The sequence below is a fragment of the Polypterus senegalus genome, chromosome 14 (assembly GCF_016835505.1).
Source record: "Polypterus senegalus isolate Bchr_013 chromosome 14, ASM1683550v1, whole genome shotgun sequence".
Classification (NCBI taxonomy): Eukaryota; Metazoa; Chordata; class Cladistia; order Polypteriformes; family Polypteridae; genus Polypterus; species Polypterus senegalus.
Genome location: NC_053167.1, coordinates 130903258 through 130907537, shown reverse-complemented (window position 1 = coordinate 130907537; position 4280 = coordinate 130903258). Strand labels below are relative to the sequence as shown.

Genomic DNA, 4280 nt, shown 5'->3' with positions numbered 1-4280 from the left:
TGACGGTTGTGAACAATAATAGTAAACTAGTAAGAAATCGTGTATTTCCCCAGCTACTCTAGGTAGATTTTAATCAAATTACAAGTACTTATAAATAATATATAGTGCTCGTATAACAGTGTACATGCAGTCGTCCGGAAAGGTTAACTACTCCTGGATGTAGGAACTGAGTTTTTGAGTTTTGTTTCCCTCCGAGCAGAAAAAAAAGCAGAAGTCGAGCAGGGCGTGCCCGCCTATGTTTACATGGCAACGAGTGACTCTCTCTTGTGTGTGAAGTAGTCCTTCATGGCCCAACAAAGTGTAAGAAGGAGGTAAACATCTGCTTAAACCTTTGTTCCGTTGTACAGTCAGATGTGTTAAAGTTCATAGAAGATATATACAGAAGTGCTGCATTTTTGTGATACGTTTTCTGTATTTTTGGGATAATAAACAGGACGCTTCGCTTTTTGACATCTTACAGTATCTGCCGTTACTTTCTTTTTAAAGAGTACTGTTTCAAACGTGATCCTCTCTGACGTCTCAAAGACAAAGCCGGCTTTGGAACACGACGGGACATTCAAAGGTAAGTTCTTCAATAAACTGGAAGGCAGTATGAGCATAAGTTTTGCTGAGCAGCCGGTCAGTAATAAAATGTAATAAATAGCCCACACATGCAAAACAGCAGGTAGGGAGACCGAGCAGAGCCTAGAGCGTGCCTTCCGATGGACCGAGTACCGTCACGGGTTGATTCCCACCTTTACCACCAATGCTGAAAGGATGGGCATTTGATCCTCAACATTCCCAAACTGCATGACAGTCTAGAAAATGTATGAATGGCTCGATCGATTCCAGAGCAAAAATTAGGATTAAGCAGGTAGCGGATAAAATAAAAGCTACATTTACGCACGTAACCCAGAATGGTAACACGCCACGACAAATGAAACGGAATCCTGTCACCCATAGTCTTCCCAAAATGTAACTAGACACGACAATCGGAATGCTGTCAAAAGTGTGACAGAAGAAGCAGATGTTACACTCAACAACAACACAACATATAGAATTAATTCTAAAGCTGCTTCTTCATAAGTACAAGAAATGTGTTTCATTCCTGTTCACTGAAGATTTTGTGGATAGCTTGGCTCCTGCTCTGTATCTGGGACACATGCCAAAGTGAACACCTTCAAAAACGTCCTAATCACATCACAGGTGTACATACTATACAGTAGATGACATCAGAAGTGGAGCCAGGGAGGGAATTACAGGTTTGAACCAAGTTCCCCTGAAATTAATTCCTGGTTACGCAACACCCTTTCACTAATTGGTTCAATTTGAACTCCAAGCATTGCTTTTCTAGCTCGATATTTCTAAAAACTCATTTTCATTGTTTTAATTGATATTTGTTCTGTATAATAATTGATTTTATAGAAAAAGTACTCACGACTCTCAAAGACTGAGTACAACCACTTATTGTAGTTTGGGTGATGGCAAAGTTTAGCAGAACTTAGAAACGCACTGTAAGTGAATTGCAGCATAAAGGGTAGTATTAAAAAAGCTGGAAACATGGGCATTGTACACAGAGTAAAATAGTACAGAGGAAACTGTGCTCTGAAACTACACCTATAGACTTGTCCAAGTTCCTGGTAGTGGTGGAAAACGTGGCATAAGATTAAGCAGACGCTTTCTGTTGAGCAGTGCCTAATGTTAACTACAGTAGATTTGTTCACTAGAGTAGAGCCTCCAACTTAACGGACTTGAGAAATAGTGCAGAGCCTAAGATTAATCAAACACAAGTTTGATTCGGAGACATTATAAAAACATAGGATCCAGAATTGAAACAGAGATTAGTCATGTATAACAACAACAACATTTATTTATATAGCACATTTTCATACAAACAGTGCTTTACATAATAAAGAATAGAAAAATAAAAGACACAATAAGAAAACAAAATAAATCAACATTAATTAACAACGAATAAGAGTAAGGTCCAATGGCTAGGGGGGACAGAAAAAACAAAAAAACTCCAGACGGCTGGAGAAAAAATAAAATCTGTAGGGATCCCAGACCATGAGACCACCCAGTCCCCTCTGGACATTCTACCTAACATAAATGAAACAGTCCTCTTTGGATTTAGGGTTCTCACGGAAGGGCTTGATGAAGATGGTCACGTAGACTTCTGCCTTTTAATCCATCCATCAATGTTGGTGCATCATGAAGCTTTGAGTAGGTGGTGATGGCGCAGGCCACCACCACAAAGAAACCGGAAAAAGAAACAGAAGAGAGAGTAGGGGTCAGTACGGATTTTAGAGCCACCATGAATAGTTATTATGATGAATTGAACATACAGAGTATCAGGATTAAGTTAAATTGCAGTTATAGAAGGCCATGTTAAAGTAATGTGTTTTCAGCAGTTTTTTAAAGTGCTCTACTGTATCAGCCTGGTGAATTCCTATTGGCAGGCTATTCCAGATTTTAGGTGCATAACAGCAGAAGGCCGCCAGCCTCACCACTTCTTTTAAGTTTTGTTCTTGGAATTCTAAGGAGACACTCATTTGAGGATCTGAGGTTACGATTTGGAATATAAGGTGTCAGACATTCCGATATATAAGATGGGGCGAGATTATTTAAGGCTTTATAAACCATAAGCAGAATTTTAGAATGTATAGGATCCAGCAGGGAAACAGAATTACCCCACATGGGAAGAAACTGATTTTACCAGGCTCAGAAGTTAGTGCTTTGTTATTAAGAAGTAAATGAAACAGATTTGTATTTTAAACAGACCTGAGGTCCAGAGTAAAGCCTAAGATTAATGAAACACATGATTCAAAGCAATATTTAGGAATAACTAGGCACAGAAACCAGAGTAGAGTTAAAGTTTAGCTTGACAGAGAAACCTGTAGTGATGTGTTTTAACTTCACAGTTCGGTTCAATTCAAGTCTGTAGTGGTAGCTATAATAGTATTAATGTTGTGTTCAGGGTGCAGTGATATTGTTACTTGCATAAAACATTCAGCACATGACTGCTATCCTTGCTCCATTGATACATTGATGTTATACTGCTCACTACAGGCTCAGAGCACTTCCAAAAATGAGCATGTATTTTACAGCAATGACAACACAACATCAATTTATTTCTTGTATAGCCCACAGTCACACAATAGGCTTTAAAAGGCCCTGTTTTTTGACAGCACCCCGGTCTCGATTCCCTAAGAAGACAAGAAAAAATTCCCCCATATATAAAACCAAAAAAAAATGTAAGAAATCATGTGAAAGGTGAGAGAGAGAGAGACCTCCTTCCATGTACGTTGGGCATGCAATGGGCGTCTGAAAATGTAGTAAACAGAACAGAAGTAATCCTCTTCACCGAGCCACCTCAGAAATACAATACATCAGTACAAACTGCTTTGTTCTTGCAGAGCGCTAATCGCCAAGTGCAGCCGTGGGACATCACGACAACTCAAGAGGCGAAATGCAAGTATGGATTACACCACTCACCTTAATGCAGAACTATCACATTTAAGGATACATATTTGTTCAAACACATCAAAAACAAAAGCAAAAATGAATTAAAAATTTTAATAAACAACAACATCTGCCCATCCGCTAACTGTAGAACCACAGCCAGATTATAGAAAAAGAGTCACACAAGCCGGCCACAGTCAGAGACCTGAAGACCTCAGCCAACAGGCCACTTCTCTCCAATTGGCCATTCTAAAGCTGAGTCCGTGCTGGGCGGGCCAATCAGATGAAAGGACAGTTCTACCTGAAGACTCTTGTGCTCCTTCATCTGAGATGACTTTTCCCTGGCAGGTAAACAACTTGACAGTAGAGCAGTGGCCCTAAGTGCCACATGGAGATACCAAGAAGTATATTATCAGACAAAGTGAAACAATTTGATCTCCTTTATCAAGTTGCATAAATCTTAACTCTGAGATCTTTTGTTAAATTGTAGTTCAACACATTTAACCAAAATCCACCTGGCAGAAGATATGGCAGTTTAACACAGAGAAGAGGATGAAACAAAAGTTCCAATTCATTGGGCTATTCAAGAAGAACAACTTTTGAGGAGTCCATGGTGAACAGGAATAAATGCTGAGGTCAAATCGCTTACATAAACCGGAAGTTTATACCTGCTACAGTATTTCTATTTATCTTGAAATCTTTAGAAGGTCTTCATCTTGAGATACCAATGTATACTATGGCGTGAATCCCCTCTAATGTTGACAGACGTTTTGAGATAAGTTTGTTAAACTCACTAATCATGGTGCTGCAGTGTGGTGACTTGTTTTCTTACATGTTGA

General features: G+C 39.3%; 1 protein-coding gene across 2 annotated transcripts in view; it reads left to right on the top strand.

The window, feature by feature from the left end:
* The first annotated feature begins 222 nt into the window (after positions 1–222).
* Positions 223–4280, top strand: part of efcab7 (EF-hand calcium binding domain 7) — a 115795-nt gene continuing 111737 nt past the window's right edge. Inside the window, exons 1-2 of one of the 2 annotated variants that reach the window (XM_039735469.1) lie at positions 223–311; positions 487–562. The gene's annotated coding sequence lies outside the window, so the exon portion shown is untranslated. The remainder of the gene's footprint in view (positions 312–486; positions 563–4280) is intronic. The other variant, XM_039735470.1, reaches the window with a different exon arrangement.